The sequence below is a fragment of the Triticum dicoccoides genome, chromosome 2B (genome assembly GCF_002162155.2).
Source record: "Triticum dicoccoides isolate Atlit2015 ecotype Zavitan chromosome 2B, WEW_v2.0, whole genome shotgun sequence".
Taxonomy (NCBI): Eukaryota; Viridiplantae; Streptophyta; class Magnoliopsida; order Poales; family Poaceae; genus Triticum; species Triticum dicoccoides.
In genome coordinates, this window is record NC_041383.1 from 257,442,595 (window position 1) to 257,456,557 (window position 13,963).

Here is a 13,963-nt window from a genome sequence, read left to right on the forward strand (position 1 = left end):
TTTAGTTTGGGAGGCCAGTTAATAGCCCCCGGTAGTGTTCGGCGACAGTCGAGGTCAAGCTGTAAACACTTCGGCCATTGTTATGAATGGCCCGTCGTTTAACGCCATCATCGGATCGCCGACCAGTTTACGCTTATTGTGAGAGTCAGTTTTTGGCTTTCTCCACTGAGGTGCTTAACCATGTGAGCTGGAAGCACAATCGCAGTGGTTCTCCCTTTGCACACCCAGCCGAACAAAGCGGAACATAGGAGGCAAGCGCAGGAGCCGGGCAACCCAACTATTGACCGAAGACACAATTCGAAACCGATGCATATATAGCAATATCCGAGAATGTTTTTGCCGAATCTCTAAAGGTGTCCGGCGTTGCACTGCGAGACTTGTGCTGAAAACACACAAATAGTTTAAGAGTGCCATGGGCTCGAAAAGCCAAAAAACTTATTCAAAAGGTTAATGTCCGAACTAGATCAAGTGTTTGGTGCCAATCCGAAAATTGGACTTTAGAGAAAAAAAAAGTGCTTCTGTCGTGCTTTAACATGACACATCCAATCTCAAAACTTTCAAGCGGGTCAGCCTACGGCTTCAACCTCCTATCCCGAAGGCGGAGTACTTCTTACTAGGGAAGTTTAGCAAACTAAACTCTAGCGGCTTTGAGAGGGAAATTAGGCTCCCCGGCTAGTGACCGCACACTTGTATCGAAAAAAGGAGTGATAAATAATAATAAAAACTTTGCAACGACTAAGAAGAAAAACACTTATCATAAAATGGCTCATATAAATTTAAGAGCCCCCAAGTGACTTGGGTAAAAGAATGATTGCATGTACCGAAGTACTTATATCATATCTATGTTCAACCGAACTTTAAACGCGTCTTAACCGACCGTCGGCTTCTCCCTCTTCGCTCAAGGACCGAAAAGTGTTATGTACTCCATCTGTCGAGAATATCGACAGTGTTTCCAATAACCAGGCAATCAGGCCATAAGGCTGTAACAGATAAAGCGCGCTCAGGGAACTTATGCTATATTACTGCGAAGAGTAAGAAGCATCTTCGAAGAGAATAGTAGCCCCACCGATACCTTTCTTCGGTTCTCATTGTTATTATGAGACTTGTGCAATAGATTTTTTGTACTCATGAGTTCCATTGTGTGCCGACCATAATTGAATAACAATAAGAGCGCTAGCTTTCGGCTTCACCCAGTCTGAGGTCCGGCTCGGTTGACCCGATCGTGACAATCGCAGAGGTGCTCCCTTTACTCCCTAGCCGAACAATCGGGAACGTAGGGGTAAGCACAGGAGCCAGGCAACCCAGCTTGCAAATCGCTGAAGTCAATATGGTGCATATTGTGGCATAATACACGAACAAGGAACGAAGCTGTACAAGTATAACCATATGCAAGAGGAAAAAGCTTCATGAAGGAAGCCCCCAAGTAAACGGAGTATTTGAATTTGCGTGTCACAAACAAAGTTTGGACAAGGAAATTTTTACAAGCAACTTTTTTCCAAAAAAGTATAATGCTTGGCCGAGCCGAACACAAGTTAAAAATTTAAAACTTTGAGCATGAAGACAACTTAGCTGGTTAATGTGTTCGGTATTGATGACGTGGTCCGAGCTTGATGCGGGACAAGGTTCCATCCCCGAGGCGGTCCTGAGGTGGCGGAGCAAAGAGCTCAGCGCTCCGACGTGGTGACATAGCACGGTCAATGCAGGACGGCAGGGTGATGCCGAAGTCCCCGACATGGGGTTAATGAAGTGTTGACGAAGGCCCTCGTCCAGCCGAGGTGACGCCAAAGGATATAGTCCGGCTAGATCATTTTCCTGTGCACAAAAAATAGTGCAAACCAGAGATAATAGTAATAATAATAGAAATAAAAAAATTCGTTGCATAACAAATAATTTATGCAAAGTGAGTAATAAAAGAAATATGGCCTGGTGCCGAAGTCAATGTCGATGCAGGGCGGCGGCGTGATGCGGTAAAGGCATGGCAAGGCCTGAATTCACAGGTCGGTTCGAGTTCCGGATGAGGCGTTTGCCGGACTATGTACGGAAACTGACCGAACCACCATGCGACCGTCGTTAATGCGGCCACTATTTGATAGACATGCGTACATATGACGGACAAACCAGAGTAATAATTTATTGAAAAAATGAACCCTAACAAGCAAAAAAATACTAGGATTAATAGCACCTGGCTTATTTGTTGTACCAATCTGAAGAAAGGTGATTCCCTAATTTGGGACTCGATTTGCACACCTATCGCCTGATGGGCGATAAAGCAACGTCATGGCGATGCTGGCAAAGGTTGGCTCGCCGAGGCAAAGCCCTCGGTCCAGCTAACGTGACAGAGCTGGTCGGCTAGCGATGCTGAAGTCTCCGGAGTAGGTTGATGAAGAGATGATGAAGCCCCCGGTCCAGCGATGCAGGGCATGACGTGGTCGATGCCGGCTTGATGAAGTGACCATGTGGCGATGCAGGTGTGTCCGCTCCGTGTAATCCGTGGGGCGGCGATGTTGGTGACAGTTTATCCTTCGCGATGCCGAACTATTGTTCGGCTGGCCGAGATGATGATCCGAAGAAATTGAGCTTGGTTCAACAAAGCGACGACGTGTCTAACGCAGGTCGGCCGCCATGGAGTGATGTTGTCGGGCTGGTTTGACACCGGCGCGACGGTGAAGTTCGTATTGCAAGAATACTTTTAATACTACCGGGATGTGTTTGAGAATAGAACACAACACCCCATACGAAAACTTCCTTCAAAAAGGATGTCCGAGATCCCGTTCATAAAGAAGATGAATTCGGGTCGGATTCGTTCTCGCGCAGAAAGTAGATCCAAAAAGTGATGCACTAATCGGAAGTTTCCCGGAGTTTGGACGGTCGGATCGAGCTGAATTTTTGGCAGGTGGTAGATATGGGAATTCCGCAGCAGATCAATGGTTGGGTCTTCCAAAGGACATCTGAGCTAGATGTTGGATACCACACCCTAAACTCGTCCGGATTCTCGTCCAGATTCAACAGGGCTCCGGTATATCGGAGATTGCCGGAGATTCCTCCATCGGAACTCGACGAAATTTTTGCAGGGTTGTTGTAGACTTAATTCCGCATAATTCCGCTGAAGTAATAGTTTAAGCGACACTCAAGGAGGCGGTGGCGACGGATACAAGTTTGCTGTCCAGAAAAACAGCACGGTCGCCTGAGGGTAATGTTGCTGTTGAGCCCTCGAGCTCCATGGATGACTCCTCCATGATCTTGACAGGGATCGGAGTTGGTGTTGATGAAGGCCTTCATCCGAATATGATGATCGGAGGTAGGGCGCAGTCCTCGGTCAAGCCAAGGTGACCAGTCGAGCTGGTGACGAAGAAGCCGACTTCGCAGTTGACCTGCAGTCGAGCCATTGATCCTTTCGTCGATCACATAGCGGAACTCTCAATGAAAGCACCAATGTCGGTGTCAAAACCGGCGGATCTCGGGTAGGGGGTCCCAAGCAGTGCGTCTTAGGATCAATGGTAACAGGAGACAAGGGACACGATGTTTACCCAGGTTCGGGCCGTCTCGATGGAGGTAAAACCCTACTCCTGCTTGATTAATATTAATGATATGGGTAGTACAAGAGTTGATCTACCACGAGATTAGAGAGGCTAAACCCTAGAAGCTAGCCTATGGTATGATTGTTGTTGTATATGTCTATCGACTAGCCTGGCCCCGGTTTATATAATGCACCAGGGGCCTAGGATAACAAGAGTCCTAGCCGAATACGTCGGTGGGGGAGGAGTCTTTGTCTTGATCGCCAAGTATTGTGGATTCTTCCTTGTATGCGGCAGCTGTCCGGACTGGCCCATGAGTATACGGCCATGGGGGTCCTCGGCCCAATCCAACTGATCGGGACACGACGCATTGAGTACACCCTAGTCCAGGACACCGTCAATGACCTTTGAACTGTCCTGCTTGTGGGAGTAGGAAGGGCCCCTGCATGCCACGCGTAGTTGGATGATCAATCTTCTGTTTAGTACTTCAACATAGTGATTTCCTGGTAAGGAATCACTCGTGTCACATCAAGTAAATCTTATTGATTTACTGTCTAAATCTTATTGATTTAATGTCATGTTTTCTTTCTTTTCCTGCAATTTTACGATGCAGGTTTTGCCATGTGACATTCATCACAGAATAAACCGTTTGGTTTGCTCTACGATGGCTATTTTTGCAGGTTTCACTTCTTATGTCGTGTCAGTAACGAAGGCACTGTCCATCACTTATATTAGTGGAAAAAATTGGATCAGTCTGTTGTCTGAGTACAAGATGAATCCCTATGATGAACTGCAGTTTGGTTTAACAAAAACGCCACAATTAGTCCTTCTCGCGTTTAAAAGAAATGAAGAAAAAAACTGGATCACGGTCACGGATCCTAGTCAAGTTAGAAAGTTGATCATAGCAGACGCTGTTGTCTCGCACAGATCGAGCACCGGCAGTTTCTCTAGCACTGACAGCGGTAGCAGCTCAGTCTGATCCAGCTGAGGATTGGACACCGACCGCGTCAGCAGATCAGTCTGATCTACCGGAGGATCGGGCATCAACACCGGCACCAGCTCTACAAGGAGCACCATCTCCGGCAGCAGCGGCGGCTTCGGCACCTGCACCAACACTTGCACTTGCATTTGGTCCGGCCCGTGCAGTTGCACCGGCAATAGACCGGGCTGCAGTTCACACTTCATATACCAAAGTCCTTACAAAAACCGACATGTCCACCTTCTTGGTAAGCATTGGCCACCCAAGTGCTTCGTTCTTTTTTGTTTCCATGTTGTTTCACATGATTCACTGTGTTGATCTAACTGTTTGGGTATGTCTTCTTGTTTTCAAACAGAGAATTCCTAGAGCAACGAGGGAGTCGTTCAACAATCCGGGCGACCGCGGCCAAGTTTCTCTTACCATGCGCAGCCTTGGTGTGAATGAACCTACTCAATATACTGTAAGTACAAAAGAATGGTCGCATGATGATTGATGCTAAAGGATGGTCAAGGTTCAAATCTAAATCATATCTTGCGGTAGGGGATGATGTCAAAATCAAACTTTCTCGACAAGGTGAGCTGGTCCAAATCAACTTTGAAATTCTTCAGTAGCAGCACGCAACTGCCGAACTGATCTATCCTCCGAGAGATTTTGATGTAATAATCTGGCTTGGTGAAACAAGTGTCATGTGTGTATAAGTAGTACGACAGTATTATTTATCACATGGTATATCGTTGATAGAATTGCAACTCTGATTGCTTGTTAGGAACTGTTGTTCGATTTCTTTCCAACAGCTGCCGTGCTTTATTAAATTTTGTGTATTCGCCTCGTGGCAGCATCTAAAACCAGCGCAGTACCGATTGTTTGCAATATGAAAAGCGCTGAGGTAGAACACATGGGCCCCCAAACATGCAGGGTCGACCTGCGGCCCAAAGTCCAGAACCGTGAGCTTATCTGAGTATTATATTCTCAGCTGAACCCCCATAAAAAAAAGTTGAACCCCCATAATGCCCGTGCATTGCAGAGGGAGTATATTTCTCGGCAAGGTGAGCCTGTGATATAAAAGATTTGTATATTTCTTTACAAAGGGAGTATCTCTCTGTCAAAAAATATATTTATGTGTAACTAGTTACTCCTGTCTTTCTACTTCCTTTCGCTGATATGTGGGGCAACCGACAACGGGGTCCACGTGCCATATGCACAAATTAGAGTGCACAACTTCACGGTAGACACACCCCTGTCGTAGCGCCGCAGTAATGCCCAATGAGCCGTCAAATCACAACCCCCCCTTTCCAGCTTTAGCAGTAAGCTGGACGGATGAAGTGGCAATATTTCACTGGGCCTAAATCCCCTTCTCCCTCGTCTGCTTGTTCAGAGAAAACCCCCGCTCGGCGATTGCATAGGGTTTACTCATGGAGAACCAGGTATGAATTCTTCATCCATCCCCGATAAATACAAGTCCCTTGGTCGCAGGTAATCCTAGGATGGCAGCCGCCGCTGTTGATGCATCTTTCTTTGTACTGAATCTAGTGTGTTTCAGTTGCAGTGCCCAAAGTGCGAGTACCCTACAGATTTCTGCGCCCATGGCGAGACGCCACACTTGTTCCTTCTCATCCTACCACAGCATTTTGAAACGCGCACAGTATGTTCCTAGAGTCCTCTTCTCGATCCGGGAGGGTGGGTTTTTTTGAACATGCTGTGTTCTCATATTATTTGCTCTGCCAAAACACATGTACTCAAGATGCTCGGCCTTGCCATAACTGAATACACTAGTTTAATGGTCACAGTGAAGACAATCCAAGGATATTGCTTCCGAGCTGGGTTCATGAACCAAGAAGATCGCTGATTTTTTTATGGCCGAACTTGGATAAACTTTCTCAAGTGTCATGGACTGAAAGTTGGCGCACGAATGTTGATGGAAATAGCAGAACCTGGTCTCATCTTCACTATGATCTTCCACCCCGACGTCGTTCCAATTGTTCATCCATGTTAGTTTTGTATCTAGTTCTTGCTTGTTGCCTCGATTACTTCTTAATCCACCTATTCTGTCTAACTAATCACAATTTAACTTTAGAAGTAGCAATGAATCTCTCACGAAGATGCTACTTCTAACTAATATTGTCTTATAATTGGTGGCACGTGTAGGTTTTTTCAGAGTTAAGCAGTCTGCTCGTTTGTTACTCTGTATTAACTCAGCTGTTACTAATGGCACTGAAGTTGACTGGATCGACATCCACATGTTCCTACACTTTATTGATCATCTTGAAGTCCTTGTGGGGCGTTTCAATGGTGGAAGGCCACGTGGGATATGTGTGCCACTGCTGCACTCATTGAACAGGTCCAACTGTGTCGAGAAACTTATGGTACGAGCTATTTTTTGTTATATATGTTGTTCATAAACTATTACTTATACACAGTTTTACAGTTGTGATCTTCTTGAAACAGGAACTACCGAGTTCTATTGTTCCTATACAGATGCCTGACCATGGTCGGGTCAGACTTGCGCTTGGTCACCTTGGAGGCTCGTAAACATGATGTTTATGTCGACCTACTCAATTCCCCTTGGAGGCGAAAATAATACTTATTCGTGGGTGGTCTCAGATAATGAAGTCCCGTCCAACTTGGAGAATAGGACAGAAGATTATGTTCATGCTTTTCCATGGCTCTAAAGCGAATATCCTGTTTATTGACCACGTTGCGAGATGAAGCCGCTTTCAGAAGGTTGTGGGTGCGCGGGGTGGCGCCTGGGCCTTGTCCTGGGGCTTGGTGGCCTCACCCTTGGTTAACTGTAGGCAAAGTAGCACTGTTCGAGGCGTGCTTTGTACGGTTGAACCTGTATAAGTACTCATACTGCTTTCAGCTTTGGTTGTTAAGTGCCCCTATTGGTTTCAGTTAAGGTTGTTAAGTACTCCTGCTGCTTTTACAGTCTGTCGTGTTTGTTCAGTCCTGTCTTCCTCTAGCCGCCAAAACCAAACCAGCGCCGGCGGGGCTGCCTGCTTCCGCCTCCCATGGCTGGCTGCGCCTCAGCGCACGCATCGCCGCCCCACCGTCTCCTAAATCGTTAACGCCGACGTCCTCGGCGCGCTTTGGTGCGCTCACCGCGGCGCCGCACTCTCGCGTTGTCAACATGGTCAACAAACAACAGGAAATGGCAGAAGTACGTGGAGAGGATGACAGTAGGGGCCCACCACGTCAGTGTATGGAAAAATAAAATGCTTCCTCCTAGTGTTTTCCTGACATCTAGGACCCACGACATTGTGAGCATATATAGTCAATAGACAAGAGAATAGCACAAGACCGGCTGACACCTGGGACGTAGCTACTCAAGCAGTATTTTTTTGTTTGGTATTGTTGAGACGGAGCACGGTTTGAACTAGGCTGTGGCCCGTCTAGCCCAGGCTTATATTTTATGTTCACCATGTGACCAGCCCAGCTATTTTTTCTTTGTGCAAATGAGCCCAGTTTATTTTTTCTGAAGAATACCCAATCTAGGCCTACTTATTTTTCTACGCCTTGAAAGTAATATGAAATGGGTTGTAAATATAAAAACAGATGACAAATTGGCAATTACTTTATAATTTCTGATTTTTTCACATTTTCAGATTCCTATTTCACTGGGCATTAACCTAATACAAATCTTTCTTTAAAGTACTTTAAATGTGGCTCGACATTTTGGTATTAAAAATAGTTTGGAACCCAGAGAAATATGCGAAATTGGCCCTGGCCAACCAAAAAAAATGACTGCAATAAATTGCATAAGAAGTTGCCATGAGCTATATATAAATTATTAAAAAAAGAGGGAGTGGTCTGACTTGTGGGCCTGTTTAGTTGACGCGTATGCAAGATTTTTTTAGTTATTATATACTACGTCAACAGAAGATTCTAGCAAACGTAACTATTGGATGTCAATCCAACGGCCGTCGTGTTTCTTCAATCTCTGATCTTCTTGCTCTAGCCGCCAAAGCAGCGCCGACGGGACCGCCTGCTCCCGCCTCCCGTGGCCGGCTGTGCTACCGCGCAGGCCTCAGCGCCCCCTACTACTCCCACCGCTGGCCAGGGCATCCCTCTACTCACCCACACCCCCTGTTATTCTGCGGTGACGGCAGCCTCACACCGCAGCCGAACCGGTGAACCCTCGTACTCCTCTCCGCGCGGGCTTCCACTACCGCATCTTCCCCGGCTCCGTGTCGTCCCCTTCCTAGGCCTCGCCGTCGTCCACCGCCGTGGTGCTCTCGGTGCGGCATGGTCAATGTGGTCAACGACCCACTTCCATCGGAAGTGTACTATACGTGGAGAGGCTGACAGCTGGGTCCATGGCAGCCGCAAGAAAGTGCCTCCTTATTACGCGGAAAATAATTATTCCTCCACCTGACATATGGGACCCACTGGACAGGACACCAGTATTTCGTGAAAAAAACGTTTCCCCCTGACTGCTGGGACCCACTGGTCGGGCCACCGTATTTCGCGAAAAAAACGTTCCCCCCGCTGTCAGCTTGGACCCACCCGAAGTGCCTCCTTATTACGCACAAAAAATGAATACCCCTCTGCTAGCTGGGACCAACCTTGGTGGGAGGCTGACTTGTGGGCCTACTAAGTTGACTGGGACGGAGGCCTTTGTCAACTTTAGTCAATATATGAACGATTCTGGCTCCAGTGACCGTACGATGTCCATCCAACGGCCGTAGTGCTTCTTCAACCTCTGGTCTTCTTGCTCCAGCCGCCTAAAGCAGCGCCGGTCGTGCCGCCTTCTCCTTCCGCCCGTGGCCGGCTGTGATGCCGCGGAGGCCTCGCCGCCCCCTACTACTCCCACTGCTACCAGGACATACCTCTACGCACGCACACCCCCTGTTATTTTGCGGCGACGGCAGCCTCACATTGCAGCCGAACGAGTGAACCCTCATACTCCTCTACGCGTGGGCATCCACTGCCGCGTCTTCCCCGGCTCCGCATCGTCCCCTTCCTAGGCCTCGCCGTCGTCCATCGCTTTGTGCTCTCGGCGCGGCGTGGTCAACGTGGTCAAGGAATGGCTTCCATCAGACATGGACTGTACATGGAGAGGCTAACAGCTGGGTCCACGGCCGCAGTAAGGAAGTGCCTCCTTATTACACGCAAAATAATTATTCCTCCACCTGACAGCGGGGACCCACCGGAAGGGCCACTGTATTTCGTGAAAAAACATTTCCCCCTGTCTGCTGGGACCCACCAGCTATATCTTCGCCCGCAAGGAAGTGCGTCCGAAAAAAAACAATTCGCCCCCCTGACTGCTGGGACCCACCAGCTACATCTTCGCACGCAAGGAAGTGCGTCCGGGCAAAAAAAACCAAAACGATTCGCCCCCCTGACTGCTGGGACCCACCAGCTACATCTTCGCAGGCAAGGAAGTGCCTCGCAGTCGGGACCCACCTGGTCGAAGCGTACGTACCATTGTCATTCTGGTTGTGAACGTGTACGTACATACTGGTCGATGTAGAGGTGCACACATGTCGTAGTAGAGGTGCGCATGTGTCGTAGTAGAGGCGCGCACGTAGCATGTACACGTACGTACATCGGCGAGGGTGCAAGAAAGAAAATACGGCCACGTATATACATACGGGCAGGGTCTCAAACGCCTACGCGCGCATAGGTACATGGCTGGGTCAGAATGGAGAAACAACAGCGTCGTCGTGTTCATGGGGAGGCAACAGAATGCGTCATGTTCATCGGGAGGCAACGGAACTCGTGGGAGCCAACCGGCTGGGTCGGAACGGAATGCGTGGTCATATTCATCGGGAGGGCTTGGACGGAACAGGCAATGGAAACGAGGCCTGGCGTACTGCACAACGAAGGAAACGGACCTCCTATATTTGGAACGGGGTCCTGTTGATCGGGAGGGGTGTGGCGTACCACAAAATGGAAGGAAACAGACCTCCTACGTCGAAACGGGGGTCCTGTTGATCGGGAGGGGTGTGGCATACCACAAAACGGACGAAACGGACTTGTGTTGGAGCGCTACGGTCGAAACGGGGGTCCTGTTCATCGGGAGGGGTGTGGCGTACCGCAAAACGGACGAAACGGACCTCCTACGGTCGAAACGGGGTTCATGTTCATAGGGAGGGGTGTGGCTACCGCAAAACGGGACTCCACGGGATACTGTTCATCTCCACCGTCGACCTCCTCCAGCCTCCACGCGCTACCGTCGACCTCCTCCAGCCTCCACGGGCTCCTGTTCATCCAGCCTCCACCGCGCGCTACTCCACCGTCTACTATTCAACCACCCCTCCACGGGCACCCCTCCACCGTCTACTGTTCATCCAGCCCTCCACACCACGGGGTCCTGTTCAACCACCCCTCCACGGCCACCCCTCCAGCGTCTACTGTTCATCCAGCCCTCCACACCACGGGTTCATGTTCATCTAGAGGCAACGCCACCGCTCACTATTCATCCAAACCCCGCCGCAACGCTCACTGTTCATCCCAGAGGCAGCATCGATCAGCTTCAGTTAGCAGCAGTAGCGAAGGAATCGCTCCATCCGGTTCAGTTAACAGCCATCGAACGATCGCTCGGGTTCAGTAACCCGTAGCCTGCAGTGCAATCGCTCGGGTTCAGTTAGAGCCCAACGCCTCGCTCGGCTTCAGTTAGAACCAACGCCTCGCACACACGCACGTACCTGTACGAGAGAAACTCCCATCGCTCTCCCACCGTAACCGGCAACTCCCCGAAATTTTCCTCCCCCTCGCTTCTACCACGGTTTTTTCTGTCATGGACGGCCCAAAGAATGTCATGCAGCTGCGTCTCCGGCCCGCCCAGGACGAAAAGCCCATTCTCTGTCATGATTTTTTGTCATAGAAGTAGGAGCCCACCACATCTATGATGATACCAGGTTTTGTCACAATTATCGTCATAGAAGTGTCATATGTATGACATAATTTTTCTTGTTCGGCCCAAAATGTCACGGATGTGTCTTTTTTTTGTAGTGACTGAGATCCAAAAAGAGAGAAGAAGCCATCTAGCTAATAACTATGGACCTGTAGGTATGTGGTAAACTACTCACAACTCGTTGGAGGGGCTATGGTATTGATGTAGAAGCCCTCCGTCGTCAATTCACCATCCGGCAGAGTGCCGGCGAAAGCTCCAAGATGAGATCTCACGGATACAGAAGGTTATGGTGGTGGAAATTGTGTTTTGTGGGCTCCCTGGATGTTGTCAGGGTACATAGGCTTATATAGGAGGAAGAAGTACGTCGGTGGACGCCCGAGGGGCCCACGAGACAGGGGGCGCGCCCTATAGGGGGGCGCGCCCTCCTATCTCGTGGAGTTCTCTGTAGCTTCTTGACTTGCACTCCAAGTCCTCTGGATCAGTTCGTTCTGAAAATCACGCTCCCGAAGGTTTCATTCCGTTTGGACTCCGTTTGATATTCCTTTTCTTCGAAATACTGAAATGGGCAAAAACCAGCAATACGGGCTGGGCCTCCGGTTAGTAGGTTAGTCCCAAAAATGATATAAATGTGTAAAATAAAGCCCGTAAACATCCAAAAGGGGTAATATAATAGCATGGAACAATCAAAAATTATAGATACGTTGGAGACGTATCAACAAGGCAGACGAGGCCTTCCAAGACCTCAAGCGCATGCTCTCCACCGCACTAGTCCTGGCCGTGCCGACCGAAAAGGAACCGCTGTTGCTCTACATAGCCGTGACCTCGCGGGCGGTCAGCACGGTGCTGGTGGTCGAGCGACCAGAGAAGGGCAAGATCCAAGCCGTCCAGCGCCCAATCTACTACCTGAGTGAGGTGCTGTCCATCTCCAAGCAGAACTACCCGCACTACCAGAAGATGTGTTACGACGTGTACCTTACCACCAAGAAGCTGAAGCAGTACTTCCAAGAGCACGTGGTCACCGTGGTCAGCACGGCGCCTATCGGAGAAATCATCGGGTGCCAGGATGCTTCTGGCCGGGTCACCAAATGGGCGATCCAGCTAGCCGGCCACACCATCGTCTATGAGCCCGGCACCATGATCAAGTCTCAGGACCTGGCAGACTTCCTCGTCGACTGCACCGAGACCCAGTACTTGTCGCCGCCCCCTGTCGGGGGTTGGGTACGACATATGCCAAAGGATGGCTTATCATGGTGGGAGTGAGTAGAACATCGCCGGTGCCCGGAAGCGGGATGAGGCGAAGACATGCACGCCGGCGGAACTTACCCAGCTTCAGGGCTCTCCAAGGAGATAACACCCCTACTGCTGCTCTGCGGGGTCTCCGCATGGTCACTATGGCAAAGTGGTTACAATGGTGCTCCTGGAGCTGTTTCTGGAGGTAGGAGAAGGCAAGGCTAGCTTCTCCGTCTTGTGATCAAAGGTCTATTCCTCTCTGGGTCCGAACCTTTGTATGGGCTTCCCAGGGGGTTTATATAGGCCTACCCCCCAGGGGTACAATTGTAATCCGGCTGGGAGCGGGTCCCAGCCGTCTATCTCTCAGGCCGCCGTCCTTCCTTCCGACTACTGGAGCCCGCCGACTGGCGGGCCCCGCGGATAGGCCTGAGACTGTAGCGGTCCTCCTGATGACGATGGCTACAGCGCCACCGTCTGGCGTGCGTTCACTGCCGCCACTCCCCATCTTATCTGGTTGATGCCGTGCGGGGCCCGGGGAGGGGTCGGCCGCCTCCAGGGGGCCGACTCCCACCGGTCCGTCTCCAGGGCACTCATGCCGTCTTCGGTCTACCCACTGACGGGCGGCCCCACCGCCCTTGGGTCGTACAGGCTAGCGTCGTGGGCACAGTGCGCCGCCTACTGTGGCTGAGGTCAGGGCAGGCATGGCAACAGTGCCGCGCCTCGCGGGAGATCTCCAGCGATACGGCTCACTGTAGCCATGCCGGCCCGTCGTAAGCAGGGGGGCCGCCATGCCGTGGCCGTACCCCGCCTCATCCTTTGAGACGAGGGTGGAGTCGTGGGCCAGCTCTCCATAGCCGGCCTCTCTGGAGGTCGCTGGCCAGGAGTCGGCTTGTCTTGGAGTCGGCATACTTGGAGTCGTTCCTGGGACTCGGCATGAGGGGCGCGGCCAGCCCGGATGTCTTGAAAGGTCCTGGGGCTCGGGTTGGCCTACCCGTGGCCCATTACTCCGACAGTAGTCCTCGAAGCTGGTGAAGCTCCGCGGATATTGCATCGTGGGGCTTCAACAATTTCCATCTTCCGGGAGTGGATTCTAGGCTTCGGCTGCCGTCTTCCTTCGGGCCGACTATCCAAAGTCAGATTTGTGGAGGGCCGCCCTGCCTCGTAAAGAGCTCGAAAGTCGTGGCGGGAGACCAGGCGGCGTGCCTGATACGCTTCCCTGTGGCCATCAGTGCGGTCCTATTGCGTGGCGCCACGCGGCGGGGGTACTCTGCCTTCACACGCGCACGACGGGACGGTCTGTCAGGCGGGGCCCGCCACTACCGCGCCTCGGCATTCGAACGGATCCGTTGCGGCCATGTGGTCGGTTGGTTTTCCCATGTCGTT